Source organism: Spermophilus citellus (genome assembly GCF_964194105.1).
Source record: "Spermophilus citellus genome assembly, chromosome: 5".
NCBI classification, from domain to species: Eukaryota; Metazoa; Chordata; class Mammalia; order Rodentia; family Sciuridae; genus Spermophilus; species Spermophilus citellus.
In genome coordinates, this window is record NC_138186.1 from 121,144,868 (window position 1) to 121,162,404 (window position 17,537).

Here is a 17,537-nt window from a genome sequence, read left to right on the forward strand (position 1 = left end):
AAGTGAAGAAATAAAAAATCCCATCATACAGAAATAATTCCTGTTAGTATCTGAACTTTTATACCTCCAGATTCTACATATGCGCACCATTTGAACAAAAATGCAATAATATTACATGTTTGTTATATAATCTGCTTTACTCCCACAAATTTATACAAATATATTGCTATGTCAAGAATATAGATTTATATCAAAAGCTTTATGGGATAATTAATATTTCATAGAATTAATAAGGCATAATTCCCTAAAAATATAATTCCCTATTGCTGTTATAAACAATACTAAAATGAACATCTGGAGGCTTGTATGCATGTGACAATTTTTTAAAGTTGGGCTTAGAAATGCTTATTAAATTGACAGTTCCCCACATCCTCCACATTCACCAACACCCCTTCCTTTTCTATCAGAGAACTCAAAGCAGAAAGAATCATTAGTCTGTCTTCACACTTGTGATCAAAGAGACAAAAGAGATAGAAGTTTTCCTTTCCTTAAGCTCTGTGTTCTCCAAGTATATTTACAGCACTCTGGAGTCAATATTCTGGGAGGGAAATAATACATAACTATTAAAATGCTGTCATCAAAACTTTGTAGTTTGCTTTCAAAGGATGTTCATATCTCATTCACTACCTCTTTTACTCTCATGTAAAGGTTCTAGTTGCTCACTTTTGAGTCTGAAAAGTGTTTGGAGTCAAGGTTATTTTAGCTATGAGAAGATAATTTCCAAATTAAGATATATTTAATTCTTAAAAGTATATTTTAGCTACATTGAATCTTTCCATTGGTTCAATATTAAAAAATTAGGCCGACCTAGAAATCAGATTAACTCCAAATGCCAAACTTTGCTCCAATATAAACAGAATTTAGGTATTAATAATAATTTACATATTCACTCAACATATGCCAGTCACATACTGAATACTTTGTAGGTATTACCTTATTTCATTCTCATAACAGATCAGTAAGATCAGCATTACAAAATAGGTAACTATGGAATTATGAGTACTTTAATTCAGGCAGTAATCATGGCAGAGACAAGACTATGGTTTCGGTCAGTCTTCTTCTTCTCTATCACCTTCTCTTTCTCAAAAAATCTGACTCAAAAAAACTATTAAGTGAGACAGACCAAGGTAGGTGCCCACTACTGGAGGAGACTTGAAGTGGGTTATCAGAATGAGAACAGTTTGAGGGGGTATCTATTTACCCATGATGTATAGAGCTAGAGCCTGAGCTGGGTAAGGGGTGTACACATGTAGGTGTAAGTAGGTTATTTAGTGGTGGGAGGAGGAGATCCATAGGAAGGGGACATGATTATGCCCTGGCAGAATAATGAGGGCATCCATGAAAAGGACACATCCTTGTTTAGTACCAGAGACTTAGCATGGTGAGAGGTATGGGGAAGGTAGGTTGCTTTCTTACAGGGGACTGGTCTAGTAAGTAAATATCTTAAGGCTGATTGGAGCCTGGTTTCACACTGTGGAAAGAGAAAACAAGTAAAATGAGTCCTGTGGTATTAGATGGGAATTCAAGGTATCAGTGTGAACTCAAGATTTTCAGTACATAATGAAATACATGTCTGTGTATGTGTGTGTGGGCCATGTGTGTATTCCCAAGCCTGTCTCTTAAGGGGTCTTGGAAGTAGTCATATCCCAATTAGCAATGAACACACTTTCAGATTTTGGTTTCTAAATATCACTCTCTGCTAAGAGGATTCCAAGTTTCTGAAGATAAAGCTGATTCTGGGATTAGGGATGGAATAATATAAGATGCTCTTGAAATATATTATTGTACAAAGAAATGTTTTAAGGACAATGGGTCAATCACATCAAAAGAACACACAGGCCAGACTAAAGGGTTCCCACTAACCAAATTTGGTATATTTTGAACATTAGAATAAATAATGATAATAATGAATTAGAACTAACTGAATAAAAATAGGAAACTATGAGTTCATATTGATATAAGAAACAGGAAGTTTGGTGAGGACTCAGAAAAGTATTGTTTATTTTCCCTCATATGTGAAAGCTAGAAGGAAAATACAAGAAAAAAAAATATGCTGTATGGTTTAGATGTGGTGTCCCCCAAAAGCTCATGTGGGAGACAATGCAAGAAGGTTCGGAGGACAAATTATGGGGCTATAGCCTTAACATAATCAGTGAATTAATCCCTGATGGGATCCACTGATTAGTAATAACTGGAGACAGGTGGTATGTGGCTGGAGAAAGTAGTTCATTGGGGGGTGTGGCTATGGGGTATATATTTTGTATCTAGAGTGGAGTCTCTTCTCTCTGCCTTCTGATCGTCATGTGAACTCTTTCCCTCTGCTACACACTTCTGCCATGATGTCCTGCCTTACTTCGAACCCCAAGGAATGGTCAGTTGTTTATGGATTGAGACCTCTGAAGCTGTAGGCCCCCAAAGAAACGTTTCCTCCTCTACATTTGTGTTGGTCAAGTCTTTTAGTCACAGCAGCAAAAAAGCTAATACAGATGCCATGAAAGTAAAAGGGTTACCATAGGGTAGAGGGAAGGGATAGGGGGGAAGAAGGAAGGATGGTAGTGTACTGAGTAGTGAAACTGATCAAATTGTTTTTTATGTATTTGTGAATATGCCACAGTGGAACTCACTACTCTGAATAATTAAGATGCTTCAACTAAAAAAAGTTTGGTAATGAAAAGGATATTTATGTAATTTTATAGTATTTTCCCACAAAGCATTAGTTAAATATAAAGAATAATTTCACAGTGAAGATACTTGCATATATCTCTTTACTTGAGAGATAAAAGTACACATCATCAGTGATGAGACAAACTGAAAGCATGCATTACCTGATGGGGTGCACTGAGAATACAGCACTACACTCTCAATATTCCTGCGAAAGACATAGCCTAAGCCTAACCATGAAGAAAAATCAGATCTGCCCAAAGGGATATGCTACAAGTCTAAAGGGTAAGTGACCTTTTTTGGAAGGGAAAGGGAGTACCAGGGATTGAACTCAGGTGCACTCGACCACTGAGCCACATCCCCAGCCCTATTTCATATTTTATTTAGAGACAGGGTCTCACTGAGTTACCTAGCACCTTGCTTTTGCTGAGGCTGGCTTTGAACTTGAGATCCTCCTGCCTCAGTCTCCCAAGCAGCTGGGATTACAGGCATGAGCTACTACGCCCAGTGGTAAGTGACTTTTATTGTTAGTGGCAGAACCAGGACAGGATTCATTTATCCAGACTTCCAGATCGGGCACGGTGCTTCTCCATCCTGTTCCATCCCATTCCTCAAACAATAAGTGAGGTTTTATTTGTTTGGCACTGTTGTAGACATCACTGATTATCTTATCCACAGTGGAGAGTAAGACCAACAAATCCCTGCCCTCATGAACTCTCAGTCCAATGAATGTAACCAGACATTCTAAAGCATAGAAAGAAGGTAAGTTTTAAAATGGAAAAACATCATGAAGGACATAAAGCCAAGGCACTGGTTAAGACTTAGTAATATGATTTCACATTTCTTATGATCTATGGCAGTTTTAAAATACACCTGAAAAATTTTAACACTCCTTTCTTTTTTCTTAAATAAGCAAATTCCTATTATAATAACCACAGAGCAAATACTGGAACAGTTCAGCAACCAATAAATAGAAAGTAGTCTTAAAAAGCTGCTATTTCTGATTATTCCTTTGGATCCTTCAACTATATTTAAAGTATATGGAAAATTACTGGTTGTCCAAAAGCTTGTGACTACATGATATGCTTCTTATGAAAGAATACTGGACTGAGTCAAGAATGGAGAATGTGATCTAGTTGCACATTACCCAGGCCATGGGCTCCTCCTGAGCGGTGTCTAACAATTGGGCAAGTTTCACTAAGATTTCATAGCCTAACATAAAATAATGACCAACACATTTAGTTCTCCTGGAATCAATACAGGAATGACACAATTAAAGATGTGCTACAAATAATTAGGTCTAAAGTTGCTATATCCACGCAGCAAACTCAAAGAACTCTTGCTAACCTACACTGAATACAGCAGAAAATACTAATGTTATATTTAAATGAGTATCATCAGATTTTTATATAACCACATTTAATATTTATATAAGTGGTACTAAACTCTCAGATTAAACTTATAAGAGCATAGTTTAAAAGCACATTCCTCATTGCTTTTTAAAGTTAAATACAGGCTTTTCTTCTGAAGTAATTTTTATTTTCCTACTTCCGAAAATAGGCATCAGATTTCTAAATTGAAGGAAAAAAAGTCTCAAAGAGCCACATATTATGTATTCAGACAGGTTTAAGAAGTAACTAAGTTGATGGATCCAACATGGCGGCAGGCTCGGAAAGATCAAGTCTCTGACCTCTTCAGCTGTGCAGGCATAGGGAGTCGTAAACAGTCTAAATTCTGTTTGCTCAGGATCACTAGGCAATGCTGAGCTGACGTGGATCTGGGGCGAAGAGTCTGGGCCTCTCAGAACACACACTGAGCCCGTATCGGCTGAATTCAAGCTCCCGTTCGCCTGCTTCCTGCAGATAAACAGCTGTGACTCAGCACTAATCCATCCGGCTGAAACAACTGGTCGGCCCTTCTGATCCTACGGAGGTAAATGCCAACCGAGCCTTCATAGGTAGTGGCCACAGGTTTGAAACGGGGCTTGGGAGAGACAGTAAGGACCCACCCGTTGCATTGGTCACCCGGAAAAGGGAAACGAACTGTCGCCATTTGCAAGAGATACCACCATGGCAGAGAACTGATGTCACCAGACTGCAGCAGAGGAGATAACTTCATTGAAACCTGCGGCTACAGGTGTGTAATTCCCTAGCCTTCCCTCTCCACACATCAGGGAAACCTTAAGGGGCCCTCCCAGCTCTCCCGTAAGGGCCCCTCCCAGCTCTCCCGTGAGCGCCATAGCCAGACCGAGGGAATCAGACATGGCGCGGGACCCATGGTGCGGAACTCCCGGCTACCGCTCCCACCAGTGCTGACAACTGAGGTCTCTTACACCAGCTACTGGGGGTGTGGCTACCGGAGGGCAAGCAAATTCGCTGAGGATTCTCAGCCCCAAGCTCTACAAACTTAGGGTCGGAGGGAATGGCAAACAGGGAGAGTGTGCCCAGTTGTTCATGAAAACAGGGCTCCCGGGAGCAGCAGACCTGGCGTGTAGCCAGTATTGTGGTGAGCGTCACCGGTGAGAGGGGCCTAGCTAGAGGAAAGGTGGGGAAGTGACTAGACACAAGAGGAGGCCCTAGGCACTCAGGATTGGAGACTTGCCCAGTCTGGGAGGAGGAACTGCTGCACAGTGATTGGTTCCTGCGTATTGACAGGAGAAGCTTGGCCTGGTGGGCACAGCTCCACCTACTGGAAGAGAAGTTAATCAAACTCTAAGACTGCATTTATTAGGTTTTTTTTTCTTTTTTTTGATTTGGGTTTTTTTATTTTCATTTTTTCTTTCTTGTTGTTTTTTATTTTTTTTTATTTTTTTCTTCTAATTTTAATTTTAATTTTTATTATTATTATTATTTTTTAAATTTTTTTTCTTTTTTTATTTAGTATTTTTTTCTTCTTTTGTCTTTTCATTTCTTTTCAATTTTCTTATTCCCCCTTCCTTGAATTCTACCTGCTTACTCTCATTCTCTTTAGTGACTTCTTCCCTTCCCTTCTAATACCTTTCCTCCCAAGCATCAAATAAATTTATAGGAGTAAACAGTAACTCAGCAGTCAAACAGAACAAGAAGTAACATGAGCAGCATGAAAAAGCAAGGAAGAAAAGGAGTACAAACAATGCAGGACAGCCTAAATATTCAGGAAGAACTAGAGTCATCAGAAAAATGGTCACATAAAGAACTCAAGGAACACCTTAGACAGATGGAATGGAACCTTAAAGAGGATATGAGACAGCAAATTCAAACAGTGAAAGAACAATTTGAAAACGAATTACATAAACAGATAAAAGAAGAAGTTAAGCATCTTTATCAGGAGATAGACTATAAAAAAATCAAACAATAATTCTAGAAATGAAGGAAATGATAAACCAAATTAAAAACTCAATTGAGAGTATCACTAACAGAGTGGAACAAGTAGAAGCCAGAACGTCAGATAATGAAGAGAAAATATATCATCTTGAAAAGAGTCTAGCCAACTCAGAAAGGCTGGTAAAAAATCACGAGAAAAATATCCAAGAGTTATGGGATAACATAAAAAAAACCAAACTTACGAGTCATCGGGATAGAAGAAGGTACAGAGATTCAAACCAAGGGAATGAGTAACCTGCTGAATGAAATAATTACAGAAAACTTTCCAGAAATAAAAAAGGAAACAGATACACAAATTGTAGATGCATACAGGACACCAAGCACACAAAATCACAGTAGACCAACAAGGCACATTGTTATGAAGATATCCAATATACAGAACAAAGAGAAAATATTAAAAGCTACAAGAGAAAGGAGGCAGATTACATTAGGGGTAAACCAATAAGGTTAACAACGGATTTTTCATCCAAGACACTGAAAGCAAGAAGGTCATGGAACAATGTATTTCAAACACTGAAAGACAATGGATGCCAACCAAGAATTCTGTATCCAGCAAAATTAAGCTTCAGGTATGACAATGAAATAAAAATCTTTCATGATAAACAAAAGTTAAAAGAATTTGCAGCCAGAAAACCAGCATTGCAAAGTATATTGAGCAAAACACTACACGAGGAAGAAATGAAAAACAATAACCAAAACCATCAGTGGGAAGTGCCTCAGTAAAGACAGAGGGCAGGGGGAAAGATAATCATGGAGAAACAAACTAAATTTAAAAGAAAAAGGATAAATAATCAAACATGGCTGGAAGTACAAACTATATATCAATAGTAACTCTAAATGTTAATGGCTTAAACTCTCCAATAAAGCGACATAGGCTGGTATCATGGATTAAAAAAACAAATCCAACAATATGCTGCCTCCAGGAGACACATCTGATTGGAAAAGACATACACAGGCTGAAGGTGAAAGGATGGGAAAAAATACACCACGCACATGGTCCTCGTAAGCAAGCAGGGGTGGCCATCCTCATATCGAATAAAATCGACTTCAAGACTAAGTTAATCAAAAGGGATAAGGAAGGACACTATATACTGTTAAAAGGAACCATTCACCAACAAGACATAACAATTATCAATATTTGTGCACCAAATCATGGTGCTGCGACATTCATAAAACAAATTCTCCTCAAGTTCAAGAATCAAATAGACCACAACACAATAATTATGGGTGACTTCAACACACCTCTCTCACCTTTGGACAGATCCTCCAAACAAAAGTTGAATAAAGAAACGATAGAACTCAATACCACAATCAATAACCTAGACTTAACTGACATACATATAATGTATCAACCATCATCAAATGCATATACTTTTTTCTCAGCAGCACATGGATCCTTCTCAAAAATAGACCATATATTATGCCATAGGTCAACCCTCAGTAAATATAAAGGGGTGGAGATAATACCTTGCATTTTATCTGATCATAATGGAATGAAACTGGAAATCAATGATAAAAGAAGGAAGGAAAAATTCTACATCACATGGAAAATGAACAATATGTTACTGAATGATCAATGGGTTACAGAAGACATAAAGGAGGAAATAAAAAAATTCTTAGAGATAAATGAAAATACAGACACAACATATCGGAATCTATGGGACACAATGAAAGCAGTTTTAAGAGTGAAATTCATCACCTGGAGGTCATTCCTCAAAAAAAGAAAAAACCAACAAATAAATGAGCTCACACTTCATCTCAAAGCCCTAGAAAAGGAAGAGCAAAACAACAGCAAATGTAGCAGAAGGCAAGAAATAATTAAAATCAGAGCAGAAATCAATGAAATTGAAACAAAAGAAACTATTGACAAAATTAACAAAACTAAAAGTTGGTTCTTCGAAAAAATAAATAAGATAGACAGACCTTTAGCCATGCTAACGAAGAGAAGAAGAGAGAGAACTCAAATTACTAACATACTGGATGAAAAAGGCAATATCACAACAGATGCTACAGAAATACAGAAGACAATTAGAAATTATTTTGAAAACCTATATTCCAATAAAATAGAAGATAGTGAAGACATCGATAAATTTCTTAAGTCATATGATTTGCCCAGACTGATTCAGGAGGATACACACAATTTGAACAGACCAATATCAATGGATGAAATTGAAGAAGCAATCAAAAGACTACCAACCAAGAAAAGTCCAGGACCGGATGGGTATACAGCGGAATTTTACAAAACCTTTTTTTTTTTTCAGATTATCAAGTACAGTCTTTATTGTACATGTCCTTTCCACAGTGACAAAGCCCTTTTCTTTCTTAGCTTAACAACACGTGTTTTTAGCTACATGGCAAAAATAAAACAATATTTGACCAATACATTTGAGTATTTGGCTTGCCTTTTGGCAGCTTAAAACTATAAAGTTAAAAATTTTACATGCTGCTTACAAATCTATTTTTATATTTAGCTTTATTACCTTACATGTAACAAAGGAAATGCAATGCTCTTTAGTTTTAATGCTTACCATTAATTCTTTCATACAATTGCCTCCCTACTTATTTTAATTCACATTCTCTACCGGCTGCAGTAAATCAGCAAGTCTTTCAGAGCAGGTTCTTAGTTGATATATATTTTCTTAACCTCTGCATATCCATCTTCCAATTGCCTGTAAACAGAAAAAAAATAACTTGGCAGGGTATATAATTCCCGGTTCAAAATGATTTACCCATAAAACTTTGTTGATACCGTTCCATTGTCTTCCGCCATTTAGAACTGCCCAAGAAAAACCTAAGGGCAGCCTGAGTTTTGCCGCTCTCTCGGTAACCTGCTTTCTTTGTCTGGATATCTGGAAGTTTTTCTTTATCCTCGAAAATTTTAAAAGTCACCAGAATATGTCTAGGTGTTGCTTCCTTTTCATTAAATTTTTAAAAGTACCCTGTGAGCCTTTTCCATTTGCAGACCTTCAACTCTGGAAAAGTTTCCTCAGTTAGTTAGTTAGTTTTATTATTTCAGCTTCATTTGCTCTGTCCTGTTTTGGGTATTTCTATTATGCGTAGGCTGTTTCTCCTGGATCCCCCTTCTAATTCTCTTTTTCTCCTCTTGTCTTGATTTCATCTCCCTTTTTCTCTACATTCTCTTGTTTGGCATTTACTTTGGTTGTCTCACTTGGTGGCCAATCCGGCTTACACATTTTTGTTAACTCGAACTCCCTGAAGCCTTCCAAGTGCTCTGACATAACTTTCCTCATCACTAAGCATAGGTCTTTAATTTCCTCTATTATACGACGCTTAATACTTTCCATATCTTGTATTTCCATGGGTACCACTGGTATATCCGCTTCAAGAGGAGGCATCTTCTCGGTTGGGTCAGTCTGTTGGTTTTCTTCTGAACTGCGGTATTACGACCTTTCCAACAGCTCTTCTGAGCAAAGGCAGCCAAAAATCATCCAAGTTCAAAATTGACGAAGTATTTTCCAAGCACCGCACAAAACTCACAAAACCTTTAAAGAAGAATTAATACCAATACTTTTCAAGTTATTTCAGGAAATAGAAAAAGAGGGAGCTCTTCCAAATTCATTCTATGAGGCCAACATCACCCTGATTCCAAAATCAGACAAAGACACCTCAAAGAAAGAAAACTACAGACCAATATCTCTAATGAACCTAGATGCAAAAATCCTCAATAAAATTCTGGCGAATCGAATACAAAAACACATCAAAAAAATTGTGCACCATGATCAAGTAGGATTCATCCCTGGGATGCAAGGATGGTTCAATATACGGAAATCAATAAATGTTATTCACCACATCAATAGACTTAAAGATAAGAACCATATGATCATCTCGATAGACGCAGAAAAAGCATTCGACAAAGTACAGCATCCCTTTATGTTCAAAACATTAGAAAAACTAGGGATAACAGGAACTTACCTTGACATTGTAAAAGCTATGTATGCTAAGCCTCAGGCTAGCATCATTCTGAATGGAGAAAAGTTGAAGGCATTCCCTCTAAAATCTGGAACAAGACAGGGATGCCCTCTATCACCACTTCTATTCAATATAGTTCTCGAAACACTAGCCAGAGCAATTAGACAGACGAAAGAAATTAAAGGCATAAAAATAGGAAAAGAAGAACTTAAATTATCACTATTTGCGGATGACATGATTCTATACCTAGAAGACCAAAAAGAGTCTACAAAAAATCTACTAGAACTAATAAATGAATTCAGCAAAGTGGCAGGATATAAAATCAACACGCATAAATCAAAGGCATTTCTGTATATCAGCGACAAAACTTCTGAAACGGAAATGAGGAAAAACACTCCATTCACAATATCCTCAAAAAAAATAAAATGCTTGGGAATCAACCTAACAAAAGAGGTGAAAGATTTATACAATGAAAACTACAGAACCCTAAAGAGAGAAGTAGAAGAAGATCTTAGAAGATGGAAAAATATACCCTGTTCATGGATAGGCAGAACTAACATTATCAAAATGACGATATTACCAAAAGTTCTCTATAGGTTTAATGCAATGCCAATCAAAATCCCAACGGCATTTCTTGTAGAAATAGATAAAGCAATCATGAAATTCATATGGAAAAATAAAAGACCCAGAATAGCAAAAGCAATTCTAAGCAGGAAGTGTGAATCAGGTGGTATAGCAATACCAGATTTCAAACTATATTACAGAGCAATAGTGAAAAAAACAGCATGATACTGGTACCAAAACAGGCGGGTGGACCAATGGTATAGAATAGAGGACACAGAGACTAATCCACAAAGTTACAACTATCTTATATTTGATAAAGGGGCTAAAAGCTTGCAATGGAGGAAGGATAGCATCTTCAACAAATGGTGTTAGGAAAACTGGAAATCCGTATGCAACAAAATGAAACTGAATCCCTTTCTCTCGCCATGCACAAAAGTTAACTCAAAATGGATCAAGGACCTTGATATCAAATCAGAGATTCTGCGTCTGATAGAAGAAAAAGTTGGCTCCGATCTACATATTGTGGGGTCGGGCTCCAAATTCCTTAATAGGACACCCATAGCACAAGAGTTAATAACAAGAATCAACAAATGGGACTTACTTAAACTAAAAAGTTTTTTCTCAGCAAGAGAAACAATAAGAGAGGTAAATAGGGAGCCTACATCCTGGGAACAAATTTTTACTCCTCACACTTCAGATAGAGCCCTAATATCCAGAGTATACAAAGAACTCAAAAAATTAAACAATAAGATAAAAAATAACCCAATCAACAAATGGGCCAAGGACCTGAACAGACACTTCTCAGAGAAGGATATACAATCAATCAACAAGTACATGAAAAAATGCTCACCATCTCTAGCAGTCAGAGAAATGCAAATCAAAACCACCCTAAGATACCATCTCACTCCAATAAGATTGGCAGCCACTATGAAGTCAAACAACAACAAGTGCTGGCGAGGATGTGGAGAAAAGGGTACACTTGTACATTGCTGGTGGGACTGCAATTTGGTGTGGCCAATTTGGAAAGCAGTATGGAGATTCCTGGGAAAGCTGGGAATGGAACCACCATTTGACCCAGCTATTACCCTTCTCGGACTATTCCCTGAAGACCTTGAAAGAGCATACTACAGGGATACTGCCACATCGATGTTCATAGCAGCACAATTCACAATAGCTAGACTGTGGAACCAACCAGATCCCCTTCAATAGATGAATGGATAAAAAAAATGTGGCATTCATACACCATGGAGTATTACGCAGCATTAAAAAATGACAAAATCATGGAATTTGCAGGGAAATGAATGGCACTAGAGCAGATTATGCTAGTGAAGCTAGCCAATCCCTAAAAAACAAATACCAAATGTCTTCTTTGATATAATGAGAGCAACTATGAACAGAGCAGGGAGGAAGAGCAGGAAGAAAAGATTAACATTAAACAGAGTCATGAGATGGGAGGGAAAGGGAGAGAAAAGAGAAATTGCATGGAAATGAAGGGAGACCCTCATTGCTATACAAAATTATATATAAGAGGTTGTGAGGGGAATGGGAAAATAAACAAGGAGAGAAATGAATTACAGTAGATGGGGTAGAGAGAGAAGATGTGAGGGAAGGGGAGGGGGGATAGTAGGGGATAGGAAAGGTAGCAGAATACAACAGTTACTAATAGGGCATTATGTAAAATTTTGGATGTGTAACCGATGTGATTCTGCAATCTGCATTTGGGGTAGAAATTGGGAGTTCATAACACACTTCAATCTAATGTATGAAATATGATATGTCAAGAGCTTTGTAATGTTGTGAACAACCAATAAAAAAAAGAAAAAAAAAGAAGTAACTAAGTTAATAAACTGAATAAGTTAACTTGAATAAATTAAGAATGCACATTCAGAACAGAATTGTAGCTTTTGGTCAGCAACATGTGAACCAAAAGCAAAAATCTGCCAAGATTAAAGTAGGTTTTGTAAATATACAGTGCAGTGTGTTTCCCCTTCCCTCACAAAGTTCATTAAACATTCACTTTTATTTAAAATGCATTGCCAAGGTAGAACACAAGCTTCCTAATGAAAAAATATATGTAAGTGACAAATCCAAGAGTATGATTTATTCCCATATTTTAGGAGTTACATTATTTTAGCTCTTCTCTTTAGTCAATATTTTTTTAGTTAAATTTTATACATAATAGAAAGTAGAGATCCAATTTTATTCTTTTGTACATGGATATTCAGCTTCCCAACAGCATTTGTTAAAGAAACTGTTCTTTCCCCATTGAATGGCCTTGGCATTCATGTTTAAAATCAATTGGCCATATATGTTTGTGTTTATTGTTAAGACACTCAGTCCTATTCCATTGATCTGTGTGTCTATCCTTATGAAAGTATCACATTGTTTTGATTGCTGTTACACTATAGTTAGTTTTAAAATCAGGAAGTGTGAGTTCTTCAAATTTATTCTTTTTCACTACTGTTTTGACTATTCAAGACTCCTTACCAATGTGAATTTGAGGACTAGTTTTCCCACCTATGCAAAAAAAAAAAAAAAGAAGAAGAAGAACAAAGCTACTGAGATGTTAGGACATTGCATGAAATCTATAGATTGCAGTTAGCAATACTGACATTTTAACAATATCAAGTCTTTTAGTCCATAAATATCATGGGATTTTCTTGGTTTTATCATATTTATTTTAATTTCTTTCAGCAAAGTTTTATAGTTTTGGTGTATAGTTTTTCATTTTCATGGTTTAATTTACTCCTAGGCATTTTTATTCTTTTAGATACTCTTTTAATTTCCCTTTCATGTTTTTTGTTATATAGAAGCCAATTGATTTTTGCATGTTCATTTTGCATTCTGCAACTTTTCTGATTTCACCTAGTGATCTTGTAGATTCTGAGGTGTTTTTTTTTTTATAGAGAATCATTTGCAATTCAAGATAACTTTATTAATTTCTTCCCAGTTTGCTTTCTTTTGTAATTGCTTTGCCAGACTTCCAATACAATCTTGAATAGTGATGATGAAAACAGTATCCTTCTCTATTTCCTGTAAAAGGAAAAAAGTTTTCAATCTTTAAACACTGAACATGATGTTAGGTGGGTTTTTCACAAAGGCCTCCTAGAATGAAGAAGTTCTTTTCTATTCCTGGTTTTCTGAGTGTTTTGGTTTTGTTTCATCATGGAAGATATTTTCTTTCTTTTTTTTTAACAGTGCAATTCTGTATTTTATTTGTGTGTATAAATAGAACAGAACTGAGTCCCAATGACCAAATATGTTGATAAAACTGCCAATAAGTATAATCAATTAAAAGAAAAAACTTTCAGATTGCCTATTGAAGTAAAATTCAAAACTATTGCTTTTCAAGACATATACTAAACAAAACATTAAGCACAGTGCTATTCCCTAAAATGCCAGGGATGTGGGATTCCTGAGGCAGGAAGGTAACAAGTTTGAGGCCAGCATTAGCGATTATAAAGGACAATGGCTGAGGGAAATTATTGGCATTCACCACTTTATAGGGCATCAATTACCCATGTATATATGAATCAGTAAATGAATGGGAGGTATCCTGGGATATGGGGTACATATTTTCCCCATATTTTAAATAGTAAATATGTGAATATTGCCTCCTGGGGCACTTGGTTACTTTGACTCAAAGCTCTTTTTTCTTACAAGACAACACATCATGGAGGGTCCAATTCATTATCTCAGAACGATGTCTATCCTCCTTGGAGGTCCCCACTCCCCACTCCCCACTTCAGTACGACCACTCCCATAAGATCTACTCAGTTACTCACTGAGGAGTGTCTCCACGACGCCGGTGAGGCTTTCCCCTCTGCTTTAGTAAGGTTGTTTTACAGAGGTCACTATAACTTTCACAAAGACCTGGACCTAGACCTATGATTACTATGACCCCTCTCCACATCCTGAGTAACTGAGTCCAAACATCTGAGGCGATTCCCTATTCTTTCTGCCATGCCAGTTCTCTGTCTCCATTTAAAAAGTCATAATGGTCACTCTAATGAAGTAAGATTACTATAACAACTGCAATATAAATACTGGTTTTCCAAAAGAGTAATGCATCTGTTTGTCTCTTGTTTTCTTGTTTTTCACTAAGAGTAAACACTTTCACTCTTTAGACTACCAACTGAGAAAGTGTAATAATTAGAGGGACTAGGCCCTCATAAATCTTACCCATGGCACCAGACCCAATCTTCTCTGAGAAGTCTCTGGTAACTCTAGTCAGATTTTCTTTCTCCTCTATATTAAGGTGGCTCCATAGAGTTAACCAGAACATGCACAAGGCCCTGGATCAATAATTATTGAGACTTCTCCACCCGCTCAGCTACAAGAGATGTGAAGATGGACAAGAGCTCAGGAAACAGCCGTGTGACAATGCAGGCCAAGGCAGGAGAAGATACTCACTATGAGGTGGCTCAGGCACTGGGCCAAGAAAGAGCTTCTGACTCTTGCTTAAGTGTCCCTCCCTGCAGATCCAGTGGCACCTCTTGCTGAAGCTCCAAGAGGTACTAGAGTCCTAATTCACAAGCACATGTGATATGAACACAGAGGGCCAAGGAAGGTTCTGTGCTCAGCTGATGGTCTAATAATAGGGATGCAGGTTTGGTGATTCCCATTATTGTCATCTAACCAATGCCTTACAGTTCATTCTTCTGGACTATGTTTTTCAGAAGGCAGTAAGAAATTGCTTCACTCATGTCTCTGTCCAAGATTTCTGCTGGACACTTTCACACTGACCCCTATCACTGGGTGGCATTGTTCTCCATCTTCTAGAGATTATTGCTATCCCAAGGAAAAGTCATCATTTTGTGATTCATGTGCTCAACAAGTAGCCAGTGACAATCACCTTGCCTACTTTGGATAGAGAATATTTAGATAGAGAAGGGTTTCATTTCTGAAGGAATTTCCATTGGGCAATGAATGCTTGTGTAGTAGAATATGCCACCCAATGTTGTTAGCAGTATATAAATCACTGCTTTGAACTATGCAAACCCTGGGCAGTAAAATGCTGCTTCTGGGAACATTGCAGTGCAAAAGTGCCAGGGGAAGGCCCATTTGTAGCATGACTCCTGTTGATAGGGGAGATTCCCTGCTTGTCATGGAATTCACTAGTTCAAAAACCTTGCATCTCAAATCCCAGCTGCCCAGAGGTAGAAGAAATGAGAGTAACCTGCTAAGTTCCAACCATGTTGTTTTCTTCAAACTTCATCCTGTTCACCTCAAGAAGTTTTTCACACTAAAACATTTTGATGTTCCTACTATAAAAATAAAATGCAGGTCTCATTCTTTGTTAAGCCAGACTCTGCCACAGCTGGCTTGCCCACCGTGCCCCCACTTCCAGTAATAATTGAGTCTTTGCCTTATTTCTATAATTTCCAATTAATTTTCTCAATCCAGCTTACTGCCTATATTGGTTAACTGTTCATCTGCTGCGCTGGCTGGGACAGACAACACATCACCTGTTAAGGATATGGTGAAGCAGCCCAGGATGGAAGCAGATGACATTCATTCTCTTAAAAACATAATAGATATTAAGTGGCTCCGAGCACTGGAGCCGGGACACTGCTCCCCGAATTAATGTATTTTCTGTTAGTTGAGACAGTCATGATTATTTTTACCTTTTGTTTTATTAGTATTGTATATTTTATTGGTTTTATTATGTTAAGCCTTTCCTGAATTGCCATAGTTTATCAATCTTTGCTGTTGGTTTCATTTGACAGTACTTTGCTGAGAGTTTTGTTTTTAATCTATATTTATTTATTTTTGTATCTGTATTTATAAGAGATATTAGACTGTCATTTTACTTATACGGAAATCAATATATGGAAATCAACAAACAAAATTCATCAAAGCAATAGATTTTAAAGACAAGAATCACGATTATCTCAATAGATGCAAAAAAAAAAAAAACATTTGACAAAATACAGTATCCATTCATGTTCAAAACACTAGAAAAACTAGGATAGTAGAAATATACCTCAACATTGTAAAAGCTATATATGTTAAACCCTGCCACAGTCTGGCTGGGCACAAATCACTAGCCACTGAAGCAGGAACAAACTTTATTTCTGAACTCCACCAGCACACTCCACACACGCTCCCGGGAATTCTCCCGAATGCCACCCATGAGGCTCCTCCAGGAACCACCAACCGGAAATCCCTCCTCCGGCACTTCCCCAACCAATGGGAACTCTCCGGGAATCCCCGTGAGAACTCCAAAGTAGCAGGCCAAGGTGGACAGCAGGGGTCTAATATTACAATTGAACACACAGCTTAACATAACTATTATCATCTCAATGGCTTGCTGGCGTCATGTCCATCACCTCTCAACCACTCCAACCACTCCGTTCTGGCAAAAATGCCATGCATCATTCTGACTGGGCTATGGCTCTCAGCAAAACCCAAGGCCAACATCATTCTAAATAAAGAAAAATTGAAAGCATTCCCTCCAAGAACTGGAAAGACAAGAATGCCCTCTTTTACCACTTCTATTCAACACAGTCCTGGAAACTCTAGCCAGAGAAATTAGAAGAAAGAAATTAAAGGGCTACAATTAGGAAAAGAACTCAAACTATCCCTATCTCCTGATGACATGATTCTATATTTAGAAGATGCCCCTCCCCCCAAAAAAAAACCCACCAGAAAACTTCTAGAACTCATAAAAGAATTCAGTAAAGTAGCAGTATATAAAATTTATACCCATAAATTAATTGCATTCCTATACATCACTGATGGATCAACTGAAAGAGAAATTAGTTAAACTGTCCCATTCACAACAGCCTCAAAACAAAATATTCAGGAATCAATCTAACAAAAGAGGTGAAACATGTCTACACTGAACACTTTAGAACATTAAAGAAAGAAAATGAAGGCCTCAAAAGATGGAAAGATCTCCCTTGCTCTTTGATAGGCAGAATTAATATTGTCAAAATGGCCATACTACCAAAAGCACTATACAGATTTAATGCAATTCTGATCAATCTCTCAATGGCATTCTTCACAGAAACAGAA